The sequence below is a fragment of the Chinchilla lanigera genome, unplaced genomic scaffold (assembly GCF_000276665.1).
Source record: "Chinchilla lanigera isolate Chin_1 unplaced genomic scaffold, ChiLan1.0 scaffold00002, whole genome shotgun sequence".
NCBI classification, from domain to species: Eukaryota; Metazoa; Chordata; class Mammalia; order Rodentia; family Chinchillidae; genus Chinchilla; species Chinchilla lanigera.
In genome coordinates, this window is record NW_004955403.1 from 25,880,609 (window position 1) to 25,907,322 (window position 26,714).

Genomic DNA, 26,714 nt, shown 5'->3' on the forward strand with positions numbered 1-26,714 from the left:
CTCTCATCTTTTCCCTAAGGATAGGGAGCAGGATTGCAGGTCCCAGCCCTATATTCCCATCTGGGTCTTTCTGATGACCATCCCCAACCAGAAGCTGCCTAGAATATGCCAGCCACCTGTCAACTCAGTAGCATATAAAAAGGTACTTTCATTTCAGAGATTCTTTTTTTTAAATTTTATTTTAAAGAGAAAAAAACCCCAAAATTGAAACAAGATAATAGGAGAGTAACAATGGTTGAAACATTGCATATTGCTATCCTTAAATTAGTTACTCAGAGTACAAGATATTGGCATTAAGTTGTCCAAACAATATTAGCACAAACCTTTCTTTTCAATGAACTAAGAGCAATTAGTAGTGTAATGATCTTAACTATTACGTATATGTATATATGTATTTTTTTTTCTTTTCCCTTACTTTTCTCCTTTCCCCCATCCCAGTTTCTCTTTCCTTTTGAACTGTATCTTCCCATTGCACAGTATCTATTGTACATTTTGGATCTTATTTACTCTTTCAGCTTCTCACACTAGGGAGATAATACAATATTTACACATGTGAGTCTGATTTATACTTATGAGTATGACCTCGAGTTGCATCCATTTACCTACAGAAGTCTCCAGTTTATCCTTCTCAATGGCTGAGTAGTACTCTATTGTATAAAAGACCACATCTATTTTATCCATTCCTCAGTTAATGGGCATTTGGGTTATTCCCAAGGACTTCAGAGATTCTGAGTGTTTTTGGAGTTGTATGCCAGGAAATGGGAATGAAGACTAAATATATATTTCACAATACTGCAGTGATACAGTATGTACAATGTCCATGACATGGGAGGCATGAAGTCAAAGAGTTTCTAACTTAGCTGAAAAACAAGTACAAAACATTGAAATAATACATCATCCATCCTACAGATAGTGTTGGATATATCCTGTGGGCCAGGCATCAACCTGAGTGGGAGCTCCCAGAGGTCAAGGTCCACATCTTACTTATCTTCATATCTGCAATGGCAGGTTACTGACTGCTTTGCTAAGGGCCTGGCACAGTGCCCTGGTTTGTCAAGGTGACAGTAGCTGCTCTAATAGATAAACTGCAAAATCTGAGTGGCTTACCATTCTCTCCCACCAGTTTCCTGATGGACAGAAGGGTGTGGCAGGAGTGCTCTGCTCCACAGTCATTCAGGGCCTCACCCCATCAGAGCCTCTGCCATCTGTAATGTGTGGCTTCCAAGTTAACCTGAATCTCAACATCCAGCTGCTAGATGAATTAGCCGGGAGCTAACTGCGTGTGACCATTTAGATTTAAATTTAATAAAATTTAAAATTTAGTTCTTCAGTCTTACCAGCCAGTTTTCAAGTATGGCTTGTAGTTGCCATATTAGACAGGAGCAAACAGAACACTGTCCACATTTCTGAAAGTTCTGCTGGGCAGCACTGCTTCAGAGGTCTGTGCACAGAAAATATAGGGGCTGGGGGCAGATCTGGAGGAAGCACACCTCACTTTCACAGTTCCAATATTCGGGGAAGGCTTAAGAAGTTGGAATGTGGGAGCAGAAAGGTGTCAATGACTTGGAAGAGGAAGAGCATTCTGGCCAGGGCCACAGCTAGCAAGGGATCCCAGAGGAGGGAGTGGGCCTTCAGGGTCTAGAATACATGAGGAAGTAAGTATATTGCAGAATGCTCGTGGGAGGGAGTAATGGCCAGTTGGGTGGCTGATCGAGTGAACTTGGAGTTGGCTCATTTGCTTGCTTTCCTTCTTTCTTTCTTTCTTTCTTTCTTTCTTTCTTTCTTAGGATCAAACCCAAAGCCTCACATATGCGAGGCAAGCAAGCACTTTGCCACCGAGCTATGTCTCTAGCCCAACAGCCCATTTCTGAGAAGCTCATATTCTTATATCCATGATTGGTGGTGCTTTCCAAATGTCCCCAGAACCTCCAGTTTGGGAAATGCTAGCCCACAGCAGAGTAGGGCAATGATGAATAGCCTTGACCGGCTGGTTGCTTCCTTAAAGTCAAGGAGGCCCTGCAGTTTGGGCTCCCTGTGAGGCTGAAGGCAGCAGGGGAGGCCTTTTCCTGAGGCTCGGCAGATACCTCCAAATGGCCAGGTTCTGAAAATAACAAGTCAAGACAGCCTAGTTAAATCAGACAAACATGATGAATAACAAGGTGTCTTTCAGTAATACCACAGATAACATGCTTTTAAGAATTAAAAACAAGCTATTTTATGCAGATCCAGGTGGGAGGTGGAATAACAGACAGAATCTTGGAGATATGGGGGTCTCTGAAGCTGAATGTGATAGCTGGTGTTGCAGCAGTATTGACAGAGAGCACATGAGGCCAGGATGAGCCGGGAGGAAATACTGTCACCAGGGAGCAATCTGGAGGCTGTACACACACAGCGGAGGTCAGGTTCGGTGACAGGATTTCATGTGAGCTTTGCTCTCTGAATTCTAAGAGCAATCAAGTAAAACTGCTGCAAATCAAAAGCAGAAATGTGCAAAGGTTATAAAGGAATTGGAAGTTGTTTAACTTGTAAAGGAGAAATGTAAGAACTGCAAAACACATAGTCTCATTCCTCAGTGTACAAGGAGCTGCGACAAGGTAAGTAGGAGCCCCTTCACCTCCATAAAGGACAGACGATGTTGAGATAGCTTAAATTCCTGATTGAGAGGATGATTGACTGCCGCCTCCCTGGAGATTAACATGATAATTAATAACCATCTCCTGCGGAGAGGTTAAACTGTGGGTGAGCCCTCAGCGGGGCTCTGGACCAGCCAGCACAATACCTGGCAAGAAATAGTTTTGCATCCATAAGTTATGGGGTGTAACATCAGGCACCAACTCACTGTCCTCCTTCACCTGCAGTGTCTCTCCTCCATGTCTGCCATTTCCTCCTATGCCAGAGGCTCAGTCAGTGTCACTCCTGCCTTCTCTCCTGCTTTGCTCCATCCGTAGGACAGGCTTTTGTGAGCTGGGAAACTCAACTTCACCCTTCTTGCTCCTGAAAGCATGGCCTGCAAGGAGCTGGTGTTCTCAGCCACACTGCCAAGGGCCACTTCTTCTGCAACTCTGTGGAGTGTAGGACTGGCCCACCGTGGAGGTCCATATTTGGAAGCCTTTGGCTCTTTCCCAGCTGTATGTTGTGGTTAGATCCAGAATGACCTCTGAAAGGCTCATGTGTCCCAAAGTGGGGATTTGGGGAGGGGGTTGGATCATGGAGCACTAGTACTCATCAATGGATTGATCCACTAATTCACTGGTAGCTGGGAGTACTTTTAGGAGGGAGGGCCCTGGTGGAAGAGACAGACTATCTTGAGAGGGGTGTGCCCTGACCGGGTCTATCTCCCTCCCCAGCTTCTCCCTTCTCCCTCTGCTTCCCAACTGCCGTGGGATGAGCAGCCATCTTTTCCCCAGGTCCTTCCATCGTGCTCTTCCTGCCCTGGAGCCTGCTGACTATGGACTGAAACCGTGAGCCAAAATAACCCTCTCCTCCTCACAGCTGCAGGGGTCAGGTACTGTGTCTCACGACGAGGGAGTGACGAAGACACGGTATCAATAAAAGGATGACATGTTAACCTCCATTATTTATTCTCAATGTTGCCACACTTGGGCAAGAAAGAGCTATGCTATTTGGTGGGGTTGGGAAGGGTCCTTCAAGCCCCCAGCAGCCTGGCTGAGGCAATATCGTAATGATCTCTATATTTTGCTTGCCTAGAACCCACTGTTAATGCCTATGGGAGCTTTACAAAAAATAAATCAAACTATGTTGCTTCTTTCTTAGTATCTTCTGCTGGTTTCCCATTGAGCTAGGCTCACACTAAGCTCTCCATGACCCAGGATCTGGCCTCTTCCTCTCCAGCTGTGATTCAGGTCACTACCACTGACACTCAGGGATCTTGCTGCTATGTGGACACCAAACTTGATCGAGCTTTGGGGACTTGAAAGTAGCTTTCTCACTGTCTGGAACTGAGTTTATTATCACGCATGGCTCTGCTTCCCTCCCTAGATAGCCTTCCCACCCTCACCAAATTGGCCCTCACTCCAACTCTTTCCCATGATCCTTTTGTTCTCTCGATGGCACATGTCATTATCTGACATCAGCACATGTAACACTGGCTTCCTCCTTTATTCACTCTCTTCCTGACTAACAGAGGAACCTTCCCATGAGAGTAGGGCTTAGGTCTATCCTCATCCCCTTGTCTCCTCAGAGCCTAGTATAATCACTCAGTAAATATTTGTGCATGAATGAAAGAGAAATGGCAGGAGGAAACAGCATATGTATGGAACAAACCCTGCCCTGTGAGCCAAGAGAAGTGGGAATCTGGGTCTTGCCCACGCTAATGAGCCGTGTGCTCTTGTGCTGGTCATTCAGCCTCTGCTCACACCCTTCCTCTGCATCCTCTGCATGGGAGGGCGTTGGAAAGGTCAGAGGTCCACTTGGAGCAATATCTTGCTGCTCCTCCTCTGTATCCGGATTTGCTGGCTTCTTAGGAAAGGCTTGTCTTTCCAGCCCCGGTTTCACGATATCATCCCTTCTGCCAGCTCCTCTCCAGTATTTAGTATGGCAGCTGAATTATTTAACTGTGTAAGTGTTTAGGGACAGAGTTTGAAGGGCAAATAAGATAACAAATGAAGCGGTGCTCCTCACAACATTCTTTTCGCTGCTGGGGATTCTTGAGCTTTTATTTTTCTTGGGCATCTTGACTGTGCCAACATAAAGAGTAAAACAAATCACATACACAAATCAAACCTTCAGCCCTGCCAGAGCGGCTGCCACCCTGAACAGGAGCAATTTTAAATGAGAAGATTATAGCCGCAGCTAATGGAGCAGCAGCTAAAAACACTTGTCCTGGGCTGGCAGCACCGAATGCCCCTTATCACCCTCGACGAGTGTATTATTTTAATATTAAACACAAGAAATTGCAAAGTTATTAGAGTCACATTCAGACTTGCCTCCCCTCTCGTGGTCCAGTGACAGGCCCTTGCATTAACAGGCTCCTCCTCATTGTGAGCGCCCCTCCTCCCACAGCCTTGCTCTGCAGCCTTTATCTCCTTCGGTACCTTTCCTTGAACCTTGCAATAAAGTCTCCTTTTTAAAGTACAATACATTCCCCCCAACCCTATTCTTCTGGGGCTTTTATGACTCACAATTGACAAAGGCCTCACTAATGGAAATGCAAATTTCCTACCTGTCAAAGACTGAGAATGCTTTCTGAAAACACTGGCTGGCAGAAAGTACATTAGCATGTGCATATTGGGGAGAGAGCTGCTTCCAATGAATCTAAGGGATAAAAATGTTTATTTGATGCTGGGATAGAAATAAAAAAAAGTAGTGATTAGATCACCCATGCAGACAGGACAACCCCTTATGAATGTTAAGTTTTTGGCCTTTTGGTTCCAGCATGGGCATTATTCGGATTCCAATAACCCGACACTGCTTTTATAAAAGCTTTGATTTCGGGACCAGCTGGAGCCAGAAAGTTGGGTACTCTGGATGCCTGCTTTGTTTTCTGTGTAAAAGTCAGAATGTCCAACTGACATGTGACAAAGAGGGGATTTGCTGCCTCTGAGCGGTTAAACATCTTTCTTCCTCTTTCTCATTCCTGCCCTCTGTATTCATCGTCATCTGCTTTCATTACTGTTATTATCACGGTGCATGAAGAATGGCCAGTGATGTGGCATTTCAGTGGCGACCAGGCTCTGGGGATGGGTCTTGAGAAGCAGGCGTGGCAGCCTGCATTGGCTTGCTAGGGAGGCCCTAGCACGGTGCTGCAGACTGGGGGCTTCAAGTTTTTGTCAGCTCTAGAGGCTTTAAGCCAAAAAATAAAAGTCATGGCATCAAGTGTGTTCAGCCCCTCTCCTTGGCTTATAGATTGCCACCTTGTCCTCCTGTGGCTCTTCATACCATCTTCTCTCTATCCTGTCTTTATGTCCAAAATTCCCTATCTTATAAGGACATAGGTCTTACTGGAGTAGGGCCCACCTTAATCACCTCATTTTACCTGATTGTCTCTGTAAAGAGCCTATCTCCAAATAAAGCTACATTCTGAGATACTGGAAATTAGGACTTCACATATGAACCTGAGAGGGCAAGTAGACAACTCAACTACCCCTCTGGTAATGAGCCAGGAGCTCAGATTCACCAAACTCTCCTTTTTCAAGGACAGTGGGCAGAGATGAGAGCATGGTGGCTGTCCCCTGCCCTTGGCCTCCTGTTTCTGTCACTGCAGTCTGCCATTGAAGTGACTGAAGCTTTCCAAGGACCCAATTATGGATTTCTCCTCAGCAGCCCAGCAGAAGTCCTAATGTTCAACAGAACGATTTAATTACATTTTAAATGCACCCTAATCATGCCACTGTGGCAGTGAGTTGATGAAAGTGACTTTCCCTGTGGAGGGCCATTTTGTATGAAAGAGAGCTGCTCCCAGGGACGAAGTGCGGGCATTTCAAAGGGGACAAGGGCAGGAACTCCCCACACTCAGTGGTGAGCAGCACCCTTTCCCCGGCACGTGGCTCAGTGTGAGGCTGCAAACGGATGGGTTGGCTGGGATGTGTTCTCCGTCTGGGGAGGGCAGGCCTCATGACTGACCCCAGTCCCTGAGAGTATCCTCTGAGGCAGAGTGATTTGTGAGGACGTTAGAACTGATGGAAAAAATTAACTGTATCTCATGTACTTGGCTGTGGCCTCATAAACATGAAAGCAAGAGAGATCATCACCCTCCTTCCATTCTAATGTTTCCCTGGGAAGAATTATAGGACACTGTTATTATCATTTGGCCTGAGACAAGAGAAATGTGTTCTTTCAGAGTTATACAGTCTGAGGGTGTTGGCGGCCTGGTCCCTCTGAAATCTCTAGGGGAGCCTTTGTGGCCTCTTTCCAGACCCTGGTTTGCTGGCAATTTTGACATTCTGGGGCTTCATCTTTCATCATCACATGGCAAAATACTCCAGAAAAACTAGTTAAAGATGGGAAGGTTTACTTCGGCTCACAGTTTCGGAGGTCTCAGTCCATGGTCAGCCGGCTCCATGGTTCCTGAGTCTGTGGTGAGGCAGAAGCATCGTGGCAGAAGGGCGTGAGGGAAGAAAAAATTGGACACAAAGAGCAGAGCTGCTCATTTTTTGTCATCTGGAATTAGAGCCAGAGAAGAAGAGACCCAAGACATGAAATAGTTCCCAAGGTTATACCCCCATGACCTACTCCTTCAACTCGACCTCACCTCCTAATACTGCCATCAAATTATGATCTCATCAAGGGATTAATTCACCGATGAAGTAAAAAACTTCATGATCCAATAACCTTCCAAACTGTGAACAGAAGACACTTTGGAAAGACATTTTAGATCTAAACCATAATATATGACAATTTTCTTTGTGTCTTCATCTTCACATAGCCAACTTCTTATAAGGACCTAGACGTTTTTTTCGTTTTGTTTTGTTTTTGAGTATCTGAGGCCAAAGATGAATCTGGTGACACACTGGCCAAATTTAGACATTTCTTCTGCCTTTATGAAGTAAATTCAAATACATCAGGTAGATTGGCCTGTTCTACTTTACTAGTCTCTACCACTATCTATTGTCAAACTTTTAGTTACCATCTGGTCCTGAGTTGAAGTCCTGACCTCTAAAGTTTTGAGGATGAGGACTGATGATTGGCCTTGGAGAGGGAGCATGAAGATGACTGAGTGAGTAGTATTAGGTTATAAGAAGGACAGTGATCTAGCTGGGCACTCTGGGGGACACTTATAATCTTAGCTACTGAGGAGGCTGAGGCAAGTGGCTCACAACTTCCAAGCCAGCCTGGGCAATACTTTTTTTTGAGACAAGGTCTCACTAGGTAGCCCAGGCTGGCTTTGAACATATGCCATTCTCCTGCCTCAGCCTTCCAAGTGCTAGGATTATAGGTGTGTACCACCACACCCAGCGTTCCTGGGTAATTTTGTGACATTGCCTCAAAATAAAAAGCTAATGGCTATGTGAAGATAAAGACACAAAGAAAATTGCCATATATTATGTTTTAGATCTAAATGAGCTGGGCCCTGTGGCACATTCCTGTAATTGCAGCATTTAGGGGACAGAGGCAAGGGTATCACAGGTTGGAGATCATGAGCATTAGTTTCCAGGCCACCCTGTGCAGCAACATAATGAGACCCTGTGTCAAGAAAAAAAATGGGGATGCATCTCAGTGGTAAGGCACCCCTAGATTGAATTCCTAGAATGTTAAAAGATGATGATGATTATAATAATAATAATAATAATAATAATAATAATAATGATAAAGGCTGGTAAAGATCTACCTTTTGTTCTCTCCCAAAGCTTGAGGGTATCAGGACCTCCCTGATGGAAACCACAGATAGTTTGGCGGACAGAATGCAGCCTCTGGGGATGTCTGATGGGTGATTCAGTCTGGGAAGAGGATGCAGGAACAGAGAAGCCATATATCTTGGGCTCATCCATGACCCTCTACAAATGCCAGGGCGAAAGGCCAAGTCTGCTCCAGGGTTCCTTAATGGCATGAACTGTGGAGACACTATGCATTCCAGCAGAGCTCTGTACCCCAGAAAAGGGACTGAGAGGGGAAGGGACAGGGAGCACAATCAGATCTGCTTATATATATTTATTGATTTTTACCCTATAACATTTCTTTTATAATACAGAGTCTTGAGAATAGTATAAAGTGAAATAGTTCAGACACAGAAGGATAAAAAGTGCATGGTTTCTTTTATATGAGGAAGCTAATATAAATCCTTTACAGAGGAAAAGAAAAAAGAGATGGTAGGAAATGGGGTAGGCTTTGTGCAGATGGGAAGGGGGTCTGGGGATGTGGGAAGATGGGCAAGAGGAAACGAAAAGCATCAAAATGCAGTATACGTATGTGTCAGTTACTTTTCTCCTTATTGAGATAAGATACTCAACACCCAGAGTTAAAGGAGGCAAGGTTTATTTAGCTCACAGTTGATAGAGGTTTAGTCCATAATCAGCTGGCTCCAAGGCAGGGTGCATGGCAGAAAGGCAACAGTTCATGGAGGTGGAAGACAGCAAAAGCAACAAGAGCAAAAGCAAGAAACAGGCCTTTTTCTGTCCTTTTATCCAGACTGCTGGGATTAGGACAGTACCAACCCAATCAGTGGACTGATCCAGCAATCCCCAAGCCTTAGTCCTGGCACCCTTTATCCCAGCATCGCACTATGAATCAGTTACAAACTCTAGATTTAGCTGCCTCCAAAACAGCCTGCCCTGCATGACTGCATGAGGCTTTGAGGGGACATCTAGACACAAACTATAACGGTATATGTACCAATTTCCCAAGATGAATGTAATGAATATATATCACAAAAATATACAGCAATAAAAATTTAAAAGAATAAAAATAGATTGTATTATATAATGTATTAATCATAAAACATAGAATAATTTTATTATAACACACATCCATATTTATAATGCTGTAAATTATAAAGTAAATGTATAAATACTGGTAAAAAATTGATTGATTTTATAATATTATTCCCATGAAATTTTCACTATGGGGAGTTTGAACAAATGCAGAAGTAGAGACAAACAGGAGAATGATCCGTTCTCAGCATCTGCTGATGTCAGCTCCTTCCTGCTCCCAGCTGCTCACCGGCCTTCCCTAGACTAAGCGAGGACACAATCCTCCCTGGATTCCCCTGCTCAGCCCCTTTCTCTGAGGAGGGATGGAATCTCCCGTCCCGGCTTCACACAGCCAGGGAAGACCCTGTCCTGAGCCGGGGGATGCGAGTGGAGATGCTGGGAGTGGGGTGGCCTCTGGCTCTTCGAGGCCCAGATAGCATGTTAGGGGCTCCCCTGGGAGTGGAGGATCAAATGCTTGCTGTGTTCCTGGCTTGGCCAGCTTTTGAGCAGTGAAGAAGCCACCGGGTAAAACCCTAGAGCATTGGCACAAAGTCTGGACTTTATTTGGGTATCTCCAGCTCTCATGGGACTCTAAGGTGTAAGGTCAGGAGCCTTCTCTTCCCGCCCACCTCTTCAATGCCTCACTCTTAGGAGCAGATGAGCTGATGGGTCCGTGCTCTCTGGGAGATGCAGTTCACCTCCGACCTGTCAGTCCTGTCTTCCCTCCTCCACCTCCTTCCAGGTGTGTGTTGCAGTGAGAGCAAGTCTCTAGCAGATTGCTGACAAGTGCACAGTGATTAGCAGGTTAAATACAAATATATCCCTGTACCCATGGGCTGGACCGGGTTCCTGCTTGCTGCCCTTCGGAAGGACTCACTGGGATGCTTGGAAAGTATTCTGCAGGCAGGATCAGTGACCCTTCCCAATGAATCAGCCTGTCTTCTCTCAGAGGAGAGGCACACCCAGAACCTCTAGACCCAACCCTTAATTGGGGTTGATTCTAGACCCAGCCCTCCCCAAAGCTGATCATCTAGGACCTCGAAGCTCCCATTCGCCGTCAGGTAAAGGCAGAGGATCTGTTCCTAGGCAACCCCACATTGCCAACATTGGTGTCACAAGGGAAAATGATTGTAGCACCCCATGTCAATGAATGAAGCTGGAGGTACAGTTTTAACCAGCATGTGAAATCTCTGGCCCTGACTCTAGTCTTACAGATGCTAGCCAACTGCTTCTAGGGTTAAAGAACATGGGTGAAAGTTAATTCATATGCCCGTACAAGTCACATCATCCTTACTGAATTGTTTTAACGTAAATCACATGTACTTAAATACCAGCACTGTTCCTAAGTAACATTTGTTGAAAGAATCAACAAAACTTCCTTTTCTTAAAATTAGGGAACCTTTTTCAGAGAACCACTGAACCCATAGGCAGGACAGAAAAAGCTATGAGATATGCAGGGCTGTGGGACAGGTGACAACAGTATCCATGAGCACAGGACAGATTGGCAAGGTAAGTTGTCCTCGCTGGTGGGAAAGGTGCCAGTTCTGAAGAGTCAGAGAACAGAGTTAGCCTCTCATGCAGAGCACTTCAGAAAAATACGTGGGACTCAGTCCTCACTTCTCAAATCTTTTTGCTGCAAGTTTTTCTTCAACTGTTAGTTTGTCGCATGGCTGTGTGTGTATATGCAAAAGCTGGGGGTGGTAAACCACGAAGCTGAAGGACTGAAGAGAGCCCATGTGCCGGGGGTGTGCAGTGTGAATAAGGAGCCCTGACAGGACGCAGAGCGGGCCGTGGGGTGGGGTCTTGTAGGCCCCCAGTAAGGATCAGGAAGCTCCCTGTAAGGGGTTGAATTTTGCACCCCCTAAAAGACATGTTGAGGTCCTGACTCCTAGTACCCCAGACTCTGGCCTTGTTAGGAAACAAAGATGGTGAGAATCAAGTTCAGATGAGATCACTAGGTGGGCCTTAATCCAATATGACTCAGTCCTTTATAAAAAGGGGAAATCTGGACACAGACTCAGACATGCGGAGAGGACTGAATGAATGACACAGGGAGAAGAGAGCCCCATGAAGACGGTAGCTGCTCTGCCACCAGCCAGGAGTGATCAAGGCTACTCAAAGCTGGGAAGGGCAAAGAAGGGTCCTGCTCCTACAGGTGTCTGAGAGAGCACGGCCTGCTGACACTTTGATTTCAGACTTCTAGGGCCAAACCACAGGACAATCCACTTCTGCTGTTTAAAGCCTCCCAGCTTGTGCCTCTTTGTTACAGCAGACCTTGGAAGCCAGTTCTTTCCTGTGGGCAGTGGGAAACCAGAACAAGACTTCATGAAGGGGAGTAGCTAACTGCGCCTCTGATCTTGACGCTGTCTCAGCACCACCGGGTGTTAAGGTGGTCAGTCATGAGAGGGACCAAACTGCAAGGGCCGTTTTTGTATTTGTTCTCTTCCTGTGGATTGTAAGTAAGACACTGAAAGGGTACAAGTAATTACCCCAGTTTTTCCAGTGTTTGTGTCCACTTTCCCCCACAGAACAGCACCAACAAGGATCCCAGCATCTGCTTGGGGTAAGGTGCATTGGGCGGGTGTGTGCAGGCAGCCCTTTGCCTTTCCTAAGGAGGCTTCTGTCATTTTATGTAGCAGTCAGGAAGAAGGAGAGAAAAGACTAGGAGTGGCCCAGCAGGGAGTGCCTTGAGTCCTGGTGGGGAGAGGGTCTCGGAGGTCCCTGAAATGGTAAGGAGGTCTCAGGAGAGGTGCTTGGATGAAAGGTGCCCAGTCCTTACTCCACACAAGGAGGCCTCTGAATGGAGATGCCTGTACATGAGGGTCTGGCTGAAAGGATGGGTGGCAGAGTCCCTGACACCCCTGCAGGGACCGTGGCGTGGCTGTTCACAGTGAAACCTGCCAGCTAAACCATTGCCATTGGTGAGCTGGAAAGCACATATGTAGGATTCTGTCTTGGAGTCAGATTCTTCCCAAAAGTGAGTGGATGTCAAGGTCGAAGTCGTGGATGGTTAGCCGTGTCTGAGTTTCAGCCAGGAGGTAAAGGTGATTGGGACTGGCTAGTGGCTGTGGGCAGGGAGAAATATTCTGATAAAGAGATGTTAGAGAGGCAAAACTTGACAGAACATTGTGATCGTATGGACGGGGTGGGGGCAATTAATCCTGGGGTTTGGAATTCAGGAGAAAATGTTAGTTGGAGAGAATTTAAGAAACCATGAACATAAATATGGCAATCGGATCTCCTGAGAGAATAAATATACAAATAGGCAGTAGCCAAACCATGCCAGAAAACAGAATGGTGCTGACCCAAACCTGACGCAGAACCTGCCCAGGAAGCCGTACTATTATCCACAGTGATCCATCCCAGAATCCAAAGGTGCAGCAAGTCAGACTGACTTCAGGTGCCCCCATAGCAATTTGCTCTAAATGGCCAAGATGTGGTTAGTAACCGACAGCATTCCTCACTTTGGTTCCTGCTTGCGACTAAGGCTCAATCACAGAAAGCCAAGTTTGCGTCTTCCTAGCCACATAGGACGTCTCCTGCGCATTTCTTGTCTTCCCACTAGATGGGCACATGGAGGCAGCCTGCTCTCCTATAGACGCCCTTTCCCTTCCCTCCCCCTCTGTATTCCCTTGCTCACTCTTCCCATTGTCCCTTTCCTTCTACTTGCCCTTTTCCCTTCTCCCTGTATGCCTGCCTCCTTTACTCATCTCTGTCATTACTTGACTGAAGGACTAAAGCACGGCTTGGGGTTGGTCTTGACCCCCCATGTGCCTCATCCGGGAAAGAAAGGAAAGGTGAGAGGTTAGGAGCTGAGGCCACAGGCTTTTCTGTGACCAGGGAGCTGGCTGCCCCTGGCATGAGCTGGGTGACCTAATTGGCCTTTGGTATCTACAATATTTTTCGTTGTTGGGACATTGATTTTAGTTTGCAACTGTCACTTATGACTAATGTGGCTCTGGTGATGAACACATTTTGAAGGGGAAAACAAACAGAACGATTGACTTGTTACTGAAAATTAATTAAAACTAGATTCCAGCAGAGGAGAAGAGGAGAGAGATGTCAGCATAATTTAGAGGCATGGGAAAGGTAAATCAAAGAACACTCAATTTCACAGCACGTCCAGTCAACATCAGAAAGAGGAATAAACATGTCCTTGTTAGTAATATTTAGACACGGCTGACTTGGGCTTCTAGGCCTCTGCAAAACCAGTCTCTCTTACATTCCTGGGATCCCTGCAGAAGAATCAGCCAGAATCAGGTTTACCCATGTTGCCAGGGGGACAGCTTTCTTCTCTTTTCCAACTTAGAAACATGGAGCATTGTTCCTCTGTGGGACCCCAGGCCCCTCCTTGGCCCAAGATGTTAATGCAGGTTAGTTTTGTGCAACTTCTGTATGCCTGAAGAAAGTGCTTTCTGGAAAAGCTGAAACATGAAGTCATCTGGAACAAGATAAACATTTCTAATTTGGGCTTGTCCTCTTTAGGTGATCTTGCAGGAACCTCCAGGGCCCTTGATAAATTAGTTCTCCAGCTCTAATTCCACAAGTGATTGTAAAGGAGAGAGAAAAACTGTTGAGAGAAGAGGGATTTGGAGAAATATTTATTTGTCAAGGCCAGAGTTTGCAACCTCTCCAAGTAAGGTGTTGGCTTCACCTTTAGGGTTGCGTCCTTGGTGGCATCTGAGCAGGCCTGTCCTGGGAAGTGCATGCGGTTTCTTGAGTCAGGTGGCCCATGGGTTTGATTCCTTGCCTTACCACTTCTACGGTATCTGCTCTATGACAGCTGACTTTGCCACCTCATCATAAAGTGGGGACAATCTTAGCTTCTACTTCACAATCTTATTAAGTGGTTAAATGATAACATCCATATGAAAATGCAGAATGATGACCCCCTTGTGAGAAGCAGTAGATTAAAGGCGTTTCCTTTATGTCCTATGAATGTGAGCTTCACTCTTTTGCCTTAGGGAAAAGAATTACAGTACATATTTTGTGTATTTCATTCAGCCAGTCAAGCCAATGTTTTGAGGTGTACTATGTGCCAGGCCCCATGTGATGTGTTGAGGCCAGAGCCGTGAAGGGAGAGACGCGCTTTCCTCTCTCACATGCATAAGCAACAGAGAGGCAAGAGCAGGAACTTGCCCCATGGCTTTCCCTGGTGACTATACTAATGTCCTAGGGTTGTGATGACAAATGACCACAGACTGGTGGTTTAGAACAACAGAAATTCAATCTTCCACAGCTCGGGAGTTCAGCAATCTGAAGTAAAGGTATTGGCGGGGCCTTGCTCCCTCTCAAGGCTCTGGGGAAGGATTCTTCCTTGTGCTTCTAGCTTCTGCTAGCTGCCCTCAGTCCTGGGCATTCCTCGGCTTGTGGATGTGTCATTCATCTCTGCGTCTCCGTCAGCTGGACTCCTGCCTGTGCGTCTGTGTGAACTATAATGTTGGATTTGACCCCCACCCTAAACCACTATGACTTTATGTTACCTGATGACATCTGCAAAAGAACTTCTTTCCAAATAAAGTTTCATTCAGAGTCAGGGTGGATGTGCACTGTCAGGGGATGCTATTTGCCCAGCACAGTGAATACGCCATGAAGACAAAGAAACGGAATCAGATACCAGTGATGGAGACAGTGTCCCTGACACCAGAGGAGGCACTGAGTGGGGACGGAGAACTCTGGGAAAGGGATCTCAGGGTCCTCTTAGAAGACAAAGGACCTTAGCTATAGGGAAAGTATTCACTTCTTAGGGTTAACTTCTTTCCAGACAATTTTTCTTTCTAGGCTAGGACATGTACTCAGAGGACAAGCTAAAACCAACTGGGAAGTTTAAAAACTAGGCAGCCATTGTCAGACCCCCCACCTCAGACCAATTATACAGAGTTTCTGGAGGGCGGGCCCCAGCTCAGGTGCTTTTAAAAGCTCCCCAGGTGATTCTAGTGAGAAGTCAGGACTGAGAGTGGCCCCCCCGGCTGCGTGGTGGAACCACATCTTCTAAATGCTATATCTGGATGTTCTCGTCTAATTTCTTAAAGCATGACTGATCCCTGGATGCTGGGCATTTGATGTTCGGGCACAGCCAGGGGATCAGGATTGTTCAAGCTCCCCCGGTGATCCTACTTGTCCCAGTTAGCTCTGCCTGCAGGCATCTGGGGGTGAGTCATGCAGAGGAAGGTAAAATCACATTGGAAAAGGCTTCCATGATTCTAGGGGAGAGATACTTTGGAAGCCAAGATGTAACCCAGGGTCTCTGGCCCCCAGTGGAGGAACTGTAGAAAAAGGGTTTGAGGAGGAGACACAGAACAGTGAAGGCCCCTGATCCGAGGCTAGAAGTAAGATGCTGAGCCCCAGGGCTCTTTCTTCCGAGAAAGAGCATCTTGACCTTCAGACAGTGCTCAAATCTGGCTCTGCTGACCATCTCTTGTGGGGGAACTAGGTCAGCTAGAAGCACCTGTGAGAGCCTAAGACTGGCCAGTGAGGCCGCCTGGGTGGACAGGCCAGCCTTGGAGAGCAGGTCCAGCCCACTTTGTGAGCACACATATGGCAATAGTTGTGGAGGTCCCTTGCGTGGAGCCCACAGACGCAGTGCTCCCTGCAAGACTGCGGGCGCTGCCTGGGGCTCTGGGCTGTGCAGCTGCTGGCCGAGGGCCAGCCTGCCTCACAGAGCGGCTCCGAGTAATGTTAATAAAGTTGAGCTGTCTTTTCCCACAGAGTGCCGCATCTGTCTTCATTGAAGCGTGCTCTCAGTAATTTCATTGTGGGGTTTTCCATTAAAAAGTTTGATTAATTCCATAAATATTAAAATAAGACAGATAATTAGAATCCAGGTACTCACTGTTACACAAAAGCAGTAAAGGCTGCACTAAATTATTATTATTAATAATAAGCACTCATATAGCACTGGTAATAAGTGTGTAGGAAAAGCGATTCATGGTCATTGTTATTAATATCATCCTCCTCATGATGGTCTGTGCCAGTGGCTGCAGCGCTCCCCATGTTCTAGAAGTGAGACTGAAGCCCCAGAGGTGAGCTGATTTGAGACGAAGCGGCCTTCAAGCTGATGCACAGACAGAGGGACCGCAGGCTGGAGGCTTGCTTTGCGCTTGAGCTTTGGGGCTCACAGACGTAACCGTCTCAGCCACTTCTGGTCCTGGGAGACAATTTCTCCCACTCTCTGCTGCCTGATTTCTGCTGTGTGGGGAGGCTGTGTGCAAGCTTTTTCTATTCTCCAGCCCTCGGGATGACAGGAGGAATGGGGAAAGAGACAAGGGACCTGGTCCCCTGGGTATTTGCTTGAGAGCGAAGCCTCTGTATAAATCATGTAGACAAGTTTAAACTATGAATCATTAAGGGAGAAGGGAGGGTACGCCGAATCAATAAACAGCAAAGGAAGGGGAACTCTCCTTACCCTTCAGCTGCTGCACCGATTTTGTTGTGTTTGGTCAGTCGTAATTGTCTCACTAATCACTTTAAGGTGGATTCCCAAAGTGGCCACCTCGGGGAATGAAAAAACACTTTGTTCTTATTTTTAATCAGAGGAACAAGTCAACTATACAGAAAACTTTGTTTTGTCTTTTTTTAAAGCACTTTTTAAAAAAAGAAAAAAAAAAAAAAAACCTTCTCAGCAGCTAAGTGGGGAAACAGCCTGACCTTCCGCGACGATAGAGGTGTGAAACTTTCCCCTGCTGCTGGCTGTGGATGTGGCATTACTGATAAGCCCTTCTGTCCCAACCTGGCACAGATGTCAGACCCAGGAGATGCCAGACCCAGCGGAGACAGGGCTCTACTTTTGCAGATAGCTGCTGTGAATTTCATGCCATGGTCTGGCTAATGCCCCCACCCTCACAAAGGTCTCAGAACAAGGAGGGCTGCTACTCTGAGCCCATGTCTGACCAGCTGAAGTGGATCTGACAGAAAACCGGAAGAAAGCTGGCTGCTGACTTGAAAGGCCCTGATGGTCAGCAAGAAGGGCATCCTTGCCTTGTGGAAGAGCAGGACTGGAAAAGCAGGACGTCATTCCACAGCTGGGCTGTAAGAAGCAGATGCTGCAAACGCCGCACTAGGCATAGAGGCAATGGTTTCACAACAGCGTGAATGTGTGTCTTGCCACTTACTGAGATGCTTAAAAATGGCTGATGGTAAATTTTATGTTGTACATATTTTACAAAAAATTTTTTTAAACCCACACTAGGTCCTATCGGAGCCTGAGACAAAAAGAAAATCGACTAATACTGATCCCATCTACATTTAAAAAGTGGATATTCTGCTCATCAAGGAAGTTTGGAGCCAGGGATATAGCTCAGTGGCATAGCACCTGCCTGGCAAGCGTAAAGTCCTGAGTTAATTTCCCGGTGCCAAAAAAAAAAAAAAAAAAAAAAGAATTTTGGATTAGAATTTTAAATATTACTGTTATGATCTCCCTTGTTTTTAAAATATTACTGTTATGGTGACCCCTGGACCTTAAATGTTGCCAAGAGGCTCATGTGATGGCTTTGTTAACCGATGGTGCTCCTGGGGAGTGGTAGAAACTTTGGAAGTGGGCCGAGTTGGAAGAAGTAGGTCACTGGGGGCTGCCCCCAAAGGGTATACTGAGACCCTAGCCTCCTCTTTCTCCTCTTCTTTTCCTCTTCCTCTTCCTCTCCCTCTCTCTGTCTCTCCTCACTACACACCCCAGCTGCCATCACCTGAACAACTTTTCTATACCATAACTCTCTACCATATTGTTTACCTTCCCACAGATGTGACATGGTGCATCAAGTCACTATGGACTGAAATGAAGAGGCAAAAGAAATGCTTCCTCTTTTTAAGCTCTTTATTTCAGAGATTTTGCTACAGTGATGGAAAGCTAACACATCCCTTTAACCAAAGTTAACTTTCTTGTGTTTTAGTTACTGATAGCCAACCATGGTCTGAGAATATTAAGTGGAAAATTCCAGAAATAAATCATCATAACTGCACTGGGAAGTGTTTCTGGAGTTCAATGTTGTCTGCCTCTATGTTGCATCCTGGAGAAAGATCTACAGGTGAGAAAATGTGGGAGAGGCTGTAAGAAGAGGAAAAGGAGCTCAAAGATAGGAAAAGGGGTTGAAAGGAAGCTCCCAACTGCGCTGAGTATGCCTTGGAGGGCAGGGGTGGGAGTGAGCTTACTTCCTGGAGCCCAGAGAGAACCCTGAGGAGTAACCAGTGGCTGGAAGTTCATGAGGGACTTTGAGGACCTGAAATAGGTTTTCTTATGTGTAAGAAAGGGGAAATTGAGACAAATCTTTAGTAGTAAGTAGGCCCTAGGATACAACTAAGGCACATCAGAAGCTCATGATGAGCAGGAAAGGACATTGGGACTGGAAAAGGTTGGATTGGGGTTACCAGGACAAATCCAGTCAGACTGCCTGCAAATGCTGGGCTGGCTGGGCTGCAGATGAGAAGCATGTGGTAGGCAAGACTCATCTGCTTGCTCGTGCCAGCTTCCTAATTCATCTTCTCTTTCCACACGGGCCCCATGCCAATCTTGGCCACATTGTGTTCTTCAAAGCCATGCCTAAAATTATCTCTTGAATGTATGTATTTGCTTATTGACTGCTCCCTTTCCACCCTTCATTTAAATGCCACAAGGGAAGGGATAGTATCTATCTTGTTCAGTGTGGAATCTCTAGCACTTAGAGTAGTACCCAGCACATAGGTAGACCTCAATAAATATTTGTGGAGGGAATGGATGCATGAGAGAGTGAATGAAAATCTGCATTGAGGAAAGCCTTTTTCATTGAAAAGATACAGTGAAGTTTTTAAAAATTTCTTACAACAAAAGACATATTGCCATCAAATCCCCTGAAACCTCTCCCCCTTGCTTCAAACACACCAGTCTCATCACTCTTGGCACTTTCTGAAGCAGTTCTGAAAGCCCTCTTTCATGAGTGTCTTTAGTTTAAACGAAATCGATGTCCTGAATCTACTGAAAATGTTTACCTTGCATGGTCATTTTAACTTTGCGAAAGAGCCAGAAGTCATACGGTGCCATCCAATGAATAAGAGGAATGAGGACACGTCATAATGTTTTTATAAGCCTGCCTTTCCCTTTGGATAGCACTTTGCAGCTGTGTTCAGGGTAGTTTTTGTAAAGACAGTCATGAAAGAAGACTTCCAGAACTTCTTCAGAAAGTAACAAGAATGATGGGATAAGTGTGTTTGAAGTGAGAAAGAATGTTTGGAGGGGAATGACCTGTAAAGTGTCTTTTACTATAATAAATTATTTTATGTAAACACACGCCACATATTTTGATCATCTGTTGTACTTCCACAGTGGAGAAAGGGAACCGGAGGGTGGCACACACCTGAGTATGTGGATGAATAAGGTGTATTGGCTCACGGATAGCAAGGTCTCAACCGCAGTGCCATGGGCTCTTGGCACCGCCTGTTCACTGTTCCTGACTCCTGTTTATGCATCTTCAGATGCACTCTGAGTGTTGTGTTCAGAGAAAAGAGGGGAAGACCCACTCTCCGAGGCTGACCAGGCCACATTTGACAGAAAGTGATGGTCCTCTTACAGAAGTAGAAACAAAGAGGAGAGTAGCTGGGTGAGGAATGCGACAAGGGCAGACTTGATGGTAGTGGGCAGACAGGATAACACAGGCTTGTGGAAGAGGAACTAGACTTACCCTGTGTGGCCCTAGGGAGCAAGATGAGGACCAGAGGTAGAAGTGAAAGGCATGTTTAAGGCCACTGTAAGGGAGATGCTCCTATGCTTTGGCACTGGCAGGCACTGAATAGGGTGACCTCATGAGACCCAGAGTTCCTTGTCACTGCGACTATCCAAGCAGGGGGTTTAGTACAGCATGTGGCCCAGAGTTGAGTGCAGAATGAACGCTGTTACTCTCTTGGATAATGGTAGTTTTGGGAGTTTCAGCGACCAGCAGTAGGAGGAGTACTGGCCCAGTCTCTGCTCAGGGTTCTAGGGGATAACCCATTGTGATCCAGAAAAAAATGAGTGATAGTAAAAAAGGGAGTAAAAGAATGGGAAGGTTGTGATGGTGCTGTGAAGAAATGTAGATGGGATCCCCTCGGGAGCCAAAGCATTTGCAGGACCAGCTGGCAGTGGCTTGGATGAATGATGAAGGCATTTCCGGGAACAGCCCACAGCCTGGCAGAAGGAGAGCAGTCCCTGGAGATGGTGATTTCCTGCCCTGTGCAGCCCTTGCTTGAGGCATTCTGCACACTTGTGTGAATGAAGCTGCTCACAGAGACACCTAAGGAAAACAGAACCTTTCAGTCACTTCAGTCTATTGGTTTGATTTGAAATACATGTCTCCTACCAAATTTCTTTTTGCAAGATTGTTCTTTGCAAGCTCATAGCAGAATAAAGCACTGGTGGATGGCTGTCTGGGAGATGGTGCCTAATGCTGGAACTGGAAGCCGCTGTCAGCAGAGTGAGCCCTCTGATCTCTTACCTTGCCCAGACCTGAACCCATCCTTAGTTCTGCCTCTGTGTTGCTGGGGCTGGAACTCTGCAAAATGAGATGTTTCCTTTGCCAGCTGATTGCTGTCAGTTCAGCAAATCAGGCCAGTTGGGAGCCAGGCAAGAAGGGGAATGGGGCTGAGGATTTCCTGTTTCCTATTTGTTTACTGTTTCTGTCATTGTTTCTCCAACAGTGGCATTTTGTGCAGTCCAGGTGGTCGCAGTTTGCTCTGGTTGTGGCGTTCTAACTAAGCTCCTCCTGCCTCTTTAGCGGCACCACCCCCAGCGTGGAGATCTGTGTCCCCTCTGTGGAGCCTTTCCCCTCTGGTTTCTATCTTTGGATAAACCCAGTCCCTTTCCATAGTTGCCCTTCCTCTAGGGGCAATAGTTACTTCTCTATCCTCATTGTCTTTTGTACTTCTGTGTGTCCCTTATTGCCTCTCTTTTTTCCTTTCAGCTTTCCATCACTTTTGTAACCAAGTTCCTATATTAAATTCACTCTGTTGACATAGCTGTTTTACAGACTGAACATAGCTAGAGATTTTGTAGGATTGGTTGACTCCAGGGTTATAGGCCTGGAGGCCAAGAGGAGGTTAAGGTGTGTATAGAATTAGAGAAGGAGGACAAGGCAGGAGGAGAAGGGGGAAGATGCATGGAGACAGATTCAAGGTTATGGTTTATATCTGAAATGTTTCCCAAAAGTCTGATGGGGCTTTTGAAAGCTGATTGGATCATGGGAGCACTATACTCATCAGTGGATTAATCCACTGAGTTCAAACTTAAATGTGCTGGAGAAGGTAGGGCTGACAAGAGGGAGGTCACTGTGGGAAGGACCTGGAAGGATTTATTCTTGTCCTCAGCTCCTCCCTTCATGCTCTGCCTCCTGGCCACCACGGAGGTTCGGCCACCATGGGTTCGGCAGCTCTCCTGCACATGATTTTCTGCCATGCCATTTCTTCCCTGAAGTCAGCTAACCATGGACTGAACCCTCTGAAACTGTGGGCCAAAAATAAATTTTTCCTTTAAATTATGTGTGTCACATTTATATTTAACAATGGGTAAGGAGGCTAATGGAACAAATTGGTACCAGAGAAATGATGTTGGTGCTGTGACTGTACCTGACCAAATGACTTAGCAGCTTTGGAACCGGTTTTCAGGAGTGTTTGGAAAAGTTTAGAGACAAAAATGGATATGTACCCTTGCAAACACTCCCTTCCTCCCTTCCTTCCTTTTTATTTCCTGCTTTCTTCCTCCCTTCCTCCTCCTTTATTTTTGTCTCCTTTATTTCTTCCTCTTTTCTTCTCTCCTTCTCCTCTTCTTCCTCCTTTTTTTTTCCCCTCTTCTTTTTCTACTTGCTCATCTTCACCCACCCCCACCAATAGACTTTTTTGTTTAGAGCAGTTTCAGATCCAGGGTGTGAAACCGAGAGGAAGGCATGAAGGTTTTCCACACGTCCCCTCTCCTTGCATGTGCACTGCCTCCCGCATTATCAAGTCTTTCACCAGAATGATGCCTTTGTTACAATCAGGGAACCTATACTGACATATCATTATTGCACAAAGACAATAATTTTTACATTACAATCTACTCTTGGTGTTGTAAATTCTATGATTTTGACAAATGTACAGCAACATCCACCCACCCACCATTACTGTATCATGCAGAGAAGTTTTACTCCCCTAAAAATCCTCTGTTCTTTGCTTATTTCTCCCTCTTTCCCCTTAAGCCTTGGCAATCATTGTTCCTTAGAACAATGACTCTTAGACTCTTCTGGAATATCAAACACCAGGATTCACAGTTTGTAGCCCTTCTGAGATTGGCCTACTTCACTTAGTAGAAGCATTCATGCTTCCTCATGTATTATTGCAGCTCAAAAGCTCATTCTTTTAAATATCAAACAATATTCCATTGCCTGAATAGATCACATTTATTTTTCTATTCATCTACAGAAACACATCTTGGTTGCTTTCAAGTTTTGGCAACTATGAATAATGCAGCTGTAAACATCCATGTGCACATTTTTGTGTGGTCATATATTTTCAGTTCCTTTGGGAAAATACCAAGTAGGCCGATTTCTGGATCATATGGTAAAAGTATGTTTAGTTTAATGAGAAACAGCCAAACTGTTCCAATTTTGCATTTCCGCCAGCCCAGCAAACAGTGAAAATTCCTGTTGTTCCACGTCCTCATTAGCATCTGGTGTTGTCAGTGTTCTGGATTTTGGCCCTTCCAGAAGGGATGTGGTGGCATCTAGTAGGTATGCTGTTTTAATTTGCAGTGCCCTGAAGACGTGTGATGTGGAACACATTTCCATATGCTTATTTGCCATAATTATGTCTCCACTAGCAGGATATCTGTTAAGGTCTTTGGCTCATTTTCTAAAAGGATTGTTTTAGAAACAGTTTTTTGAGTTTAAAACCCCTTTGTTGAATCTTAAAAATTCTTTGTATATCTTACATAATTTCCTTATGGGATATGTCTTCGACAAATATTTTGCCCTTATCTTTGGCTTGCTTTTCTATTCTCTTGATCCATTTGGCTCTCTCTGGTGATATTTTCTTCATTTCTTTCACTATATCACTGTAGCAAAGTAAAATATTGTGAGAGCTTAGGATTATCTGAAGGAAAAAGGAAGCTTTGAGAAAGGAAGGGAAAGAAAACTATTAGTGGTCATAGGGCTCTGCAGGGGACACAGAGCCCAGTGGAAGTCATAGCAGGGTATACACAGAGGGCAATGTGAAAGCTCTGGACTCAGGAAGGTTCCATTAGTTAAAGGAGATCTGAATGTTGGGGAGGAGGGATCAAAGAACAATTTTACTTTGAAATTTTGCTCTGGTGTTGTAATTTTTCCTTCTGGATATGAGATTTAAAACTATAATAGATTTTTAAAAGACCAGAAATAAAATAATTCCTACCACATTTTTTTTAATGATATGCAATCTGGGATTCTTCTACATTTGTACTAACACATAAATGGTGCTGGCAAGGCTTAGCCATTCTTGCCTCCATGCTAGGTGCTAGGAAAGCAATTTGATTAAATGGGCATTATTGACCGCAGTGGAGGTTTTGATTCATACACAGATGGCATTACATTAAATTATGTTGTCTGGCTTACCATTAAGGGACATCTTGAAAGGGAAGCAAAGCAAAAGAGTTATTAACTTTAGTGTTAGTGCTGGGGAATCCTCTGCCCAGGGAAGGGAAAGGTCTGGGCCTCATGTGTCTAGGCGAGAGCAGCTGTGCTGCGGGAGTGGGTTCCCTTCCACAGGCTCCAGAAATGCTCAGTGCGTCCGTGTAAAGGCATACTAATTGCAGTCATTTAGGCGAATTGATTACCATTTAGGCCTAAGTGCCAACAGCACAGTAATGATTCTGCCTATCATTATATATGTGTCAGATGAAGTCGACTATAAGCTTTATTTGATTACAATAATAAATTTTCTCTGTCTCCAGCTTTGTAAACTTGAGTTTCAGCTACCTTCTGCTCACTGGCTTGTCACCTATACCCACCCAGGAAGGCCTTGTGGGAAGGGGCCAGAGTGGCTTCCTGGGCCTTTTCTTCTCTCCCCCTTGTCATATTTGCTCAGGACAAAGCCTGTTTCTGTGGTCCCTGCCTCTGGGGTATCCTTGCCATCAGGGGAGACCAGTAATCGTCTTTCACCGTTCTTTTTGGCCTGAGAACAGACAGGGAACTTCAAATCTCAGGAAACTCCTGTTTCTTTCCTGCAGTTCCCTGAAGTAGCTTCTCCCGTCTGGGCTTGGCCCTCCCTCTGGGGAGGCTGAGCTGTCACTTCCCCATCAGAGAAAGACAGCATGGCTCTGAACAAAGTGTCCTGTCTGAGGATGGAGCTCTGGTGGAGGTGTGTGAGCCAATTACTCAGAAGCAAGTTACTCCTCTTTATATTAAAATATTCCACTAATTGTGTCAAGGCCTATCATGTCCACATTATGGCACTTTACAAAAGATACACAAACCAAAGCCCAGTAGGATCTTGAGGGCAGAGTCTCTGCAAGGGGCTGGAATGCTCAATAGAACCTGTTAACATTAGAGAATCTTAAACACATCAAAGAGCCACGCTTTTTAATCTCTCCATGTGAGAGTAGGTCATTTGCAGCCACCACATAATGGAGGATCCAGCCTTTGAATTCCCTCATCTCTGAAGAATCTTACAGGTATGTAAGGACAACTGCCTCAGGCTGGGGAGAGGAGAAGAAAGATGTTTTGAGCTGTCTCTGAATAGAAGGAAGAACTCCTGAAGACCCAGCCAATGAAGAGACAGCCTTTCAATGATCACTCCCACCTCTGAAGGGTTGGAAGGTAGGTACTGCCTAGCTGTGGCACCAGGAAAAAACTAGCCCTTGAGAAAGAGCTGCTGATTGTGTATATGTGTGTGTGTGTTTGTATGTATGTGTGTGTGTGTGTGTGTGTGTGTAGGTTGTTGGTTTTCATGTGTCAAATTATACCCTACTGTCTACTTTGTTACTATGGATTAAGGTCGCCCAGAAAATGGTCTCTATTAATTAATTATTTGCAATTACATAGCTGAGGGCTACTTTACCCAGGAGACCCCGTATAATATGAAGGACTCCTGTCAGGTGTTGGTCCTGCAGCTTTGTGGGTTCTCATCCCATAGTTTGGGCCCAGCATTACAGACACAGTGTCTGTACGGGCTGGGCCAGCATGGGGCTAGGGAGCTGCTGCTGGCCACTAGCTTCCTCCTCCTCTGAGGGGACATCCTATGAGGCTGTTCAGAAGCTAGCAAGGCTCAGTCCTTCTTGCGAACCCTTGCACCCTCCTCAGATTCTGTATCCCTTGAGTAGACCTCCATGATTGGTCAAGATGGAACCAGACGGGGGTGGGGTTGACTGCATCCGCCCATGCAGCTTTCCCTCAGGCCTGGAGATCACTACCCCTTTCTCTACAGGAGCTCAGCCCTGCAGACTTGACTGACAGCCCCAGCAGCACACATGACTTCTAGAATATTCTGCGGCAGTGCTGGTTTTGGGAACCCAGCAGGGTAGGTGTCCTTTCTGCTGGGCTCTTTGTGGAAGGAGGATGGAGGCAACTCTTGCTATCTTAGTCCAGCTTAAGATGTCACAGCATGTCAGCTCCTGCTGCCTGCAGTGTGTGGTTTTGGCTTGCTGACTTTTCAAGTAGATAACTGATGTTCCTTTTCTGGTTGGTTTTATTGTCACTTCAAACTGCAAGTTTTCAGGTAAGTGGGTGTGAGTGAATGCAGAGTAAGGCCAGACACTTAACACTGTCTTCTGGGCTGAAGAATGTCTCCCCAGATTCACGTAGACTTACCTGAAACCTAAGAGTGTGACCTGAAATAAGGCGTTCACCATCTTAATCAAGGAAGGATGAGGTCACATTGCATTAGAGTGGTCCCACATCCAGTGACTTTACCTTACAAGTAAAGAAAGCGGAGCCCCCGAGACTCACGGAGGAGAACACTACGTGCCCACTGAGAGAAAAATCAGAGTGAGTCTACAAGCCATGGGTTACCAGCTGCCATGGGAATGGAGCTCACAGAAGCAAGGAAGAATACTCCCCTCCCCTGGAGGCAAGGCAGCCAATGGCTTGGTGTCGGACTTTCAACCTCCAACTGTGAGAAGATGTTTCTGTTGTTTTAAGCCATCACTTAGTGGTACTTTGTCACCACTGCCTTGGGACAGCATTGTGTCCTTCATCCTCTTTGTCTTTCCGCATCCCAAGAGGGGCAAGCGTGGGCAGGGAATAGGCACAATCAGGTTCCTATGCTCCAATTTAGATTTCATGTTTACTACACATATAAATAAAACCAAATAAAACACGATGTGTAGTTAAATTTGAATTTTGTGTCAACAACGATTAAAATGTTTTGGTATACATATGTCCCAAATATTGCCTGGGACATATTTAT

At 45.7% G+C, this 26,714-nt stretch overlaps 1 long non-coding RNA gene across 3 annotated transcripts; it reads left to right on the forward strand.

Annotated features, from left to right (window-relative positions):
- Nucleotides 1-16: 16 nt before the first annotated feature.
- On the forward strand, nt 17-26,652 carry LOC102012268. Of its 3 annotated transcripts, XR_001233583.1 has the most exons (6): nt 2,541-2,594; nt 3,408-3,542; nt 18,251-18,385; nt 24,972-25,126; nt 25,734-25,826; nt 26,088-26,652. It is a non-coding gene; the product is annotated as an uncharacterized LOC102012268 (long non-coding RNA). The 3 variants fall into 3 exon arrangements; XR_001233582.1 differs by lacking the exons at nt 2,541-2,594; nt 3,408-3,542 and adding an exon at nt 17-142; XR_259202.1 differs by lacking the exons at nt 2,541-2,594; nt 3,408-3,542 and adding an exon at nt 17-142 and having other exon boundaries at nt 26,227-26,652.
- The last annotated feature ends 62 nt before the right edge of the window (nt 26,653-26,714 follow it).